The sequence below is a fragment of the Lithobates pipiens genome, unplaced genomic scaffold (genome assembly GCF_037356315.1).
Source record: "Lithobates pipiens isolate NorthernLeopardFrog02 unplaced genomic scaffold, aLitPip1_a1.2 Scaffold_18, whole genome shotgun sequence".
Classification (NCBI taxonomy): domain Eukaryota; kingdom Metazoa; phylum Chordata; class Amphibia; order Anura; family Ranidae; genus Lithobates; species Lithobates pipiens.
The window spans coordinates 561331417-561333813 of NW_027507758.1; the positions used below are offsets into that span (position 1 = coordinate 561331417).

General features: G+C 37.1%; 1 pseudogene; it reads right to left on the bottom strand.

The window, feature by feature from the left end:
- Nucleotides 1-363: 363 nt before the first annotated feature.
- LOC143990553 (U2 spliceosomal RNA) lies at nucleotides 364-539 on the bottom strand (annotated as a pseudogene).
- Nucleotides 540-2397: the final 1858 nt, after the last annotated feature.

Genomic DNA, 2397 nt, shown 5'->3' on the forward strand with positions numbered 1-2397 from the left:
AAAGAAAGGCCAAGAAGCTGACAAGAAGCAAAAACACCAGTACACACAGGGGTTAAAGTGGAAGTAAACCCATGGATTTAAACAGTTATAAGGCATGCCGGGAATGCTAACTGCACATTGGCTGTGCTCTCAGCCAAACTATCAAACCATCCAATGGCTGGTGTCATAACGAATCACATGTGCAGCACCATAGCAGTTGAAGATTAAACAGAGGCAAAGATGGCAGCTTCCTTGGTTGAAAACAATAGGGGAGTTTACTTCCACTATAAATGCAAGTTTATTGCAAAAATGATCAACAGTTTGTGAGCAAGTAAAAGGATAATTTTTGGTTGAATTCATTCTGTTTTTGGAAACTGCATAAGAGAGGGGTGCACCGGTCCTGGAGGTACTGCAATACCAGGTCGATGCGTGGAGTGGACAGAGCAAGCTCTTCTTCCATCTCCCTGTTCTAAAAATCCATTTAGAATATAGTCCCAAGATAGGGGACATATCAGATATTAAACTAAGAACAGATATTTTTTTTTTCTTCTAAACATGAGCTTAATTATGATTTTACTCAACATCTAAGACAAACTTCAACGAGGAACTCCTTATGTTGAGTCCATATTTGCATCATTTGTTTGGCATTATAAAAGAAAATAAATATATATTTTATTATATTTTTATTCTTTTAAATTTTAAATCGCATATTTAAACAAATACCACTCACTTGTCTTCCACACCTCATTTGCTCTTTCATCCATGCACTTCACATCCCACAAAAAATATATATACATCTTGGATAACAACATCTTCGCACAATCATCTATACTTATAATCTCTCTCTTGCTTACAAAAACACATCTGCTTTCCCATAATACTTCCTTTCCAGAACTAATGCTTTTCAACGCCGCCTATATCTTCTCTTGCATCACACCTAAATTTAAATCATGCACCACTCTATCAAACCCCAAACGTGTCATCTCAGTCACCACTTTCAAAATTTCACCCACTCTTTTCCAAAATTCACATGCAAAATTAGAATTTCACATAAGGTGCATCACGCTTTCATCATTCCCACATGGAAATCTAGGGCACCTTCCGGATCTTAACAACCCTCTCCTATATTGAAAAGCCCTCACTGGCAAACATTCATGTACTATTTGCCATCCCAAATCACTTTGCCTATTTGTTTTTTATTAACCACCATAGTCCAAAAGCTCGTTGACACACTCTTACTATACCTTCCAACCGTCTCAACATACTGACCACTCAAAATTCTCTTTATAACTTTTTTTGAATCTTTCAATTCCTCTACACTATACTTCTGTAATTTTTATAACGTTTTATAAATCTAGACATTTTATAATAACCACTCAAAACATCTGAATAAGGCACATTCAATCTACCAACCACCCACTTTTATCTTATCAAAATCCTACCACCACTATACCTTACTATACATCCCGTTTATGTTTCATTCCCACTCATCCTCACTATCATCCCAACATATCTCACACACAAAAACAATCTCACATCAGGCATACCCCTTCCTCCTTTTTCCACTTCTTTACATACAACCTATCTCTTCACTCTCCATATTCGCACCCCAAACAAACATAAATAACTCTCTTATAATCCTCTTTATAACCACCTCCCCAGCATAATAAACTAAACCAGTATAAAGCAACAAAGGTAAAATAATAGCTTTAATGATCAAAATTTTCCCTGTAAAGGTTAATTTCCTAAAATTCCAAAAAGCCACTTTCCGCTTGACCTTATCCAATATCCCTTCCCAACTCTTAGCACCATTATTCCTCTGATCAAAAACAACCCCCAAAACCTTAATCTGCTCATTAATCACATTCACTTTCAAACTCTAACCCACACTCCAACTACCAAATCCACAACACACACTCTTATCCAAATTAATTTTGAACCCAGATGCAGAACAAAAACACTCAGCAACCAACACCGCTCTTTTCACCGACCTCACATCCTTACACACAACTACCACATCATCCATATAGCTCAAACCCTTTGCTGCCCTCCCTCCACTACCTGGTATAGTCACCCCACTGATTATTTTCTCTCTATACAACAAATGAATAATAAAGGTGATAATGGACATCCTTGCCGAACTCCAGAATTTAATTTTCTCCGTTCACCAACACACGCGAAAAATCATTATTATACAATGCTTTCACCATACACTCAAACTCACTAGGAAAATTAATTCGTTAAAACACTAAAAACATAAATTCATGACTCACCCTGTCATACGCTTTCTCAAAATCAAAAGAAAGTAACGCTACACCACTCTTCCTATCCAACACATCACTCACAACATCTCTCACCAAAATCAAATTCTCCCACACACTCCGACCAGGCACAGCATACACTTAACTCTCACCAAGT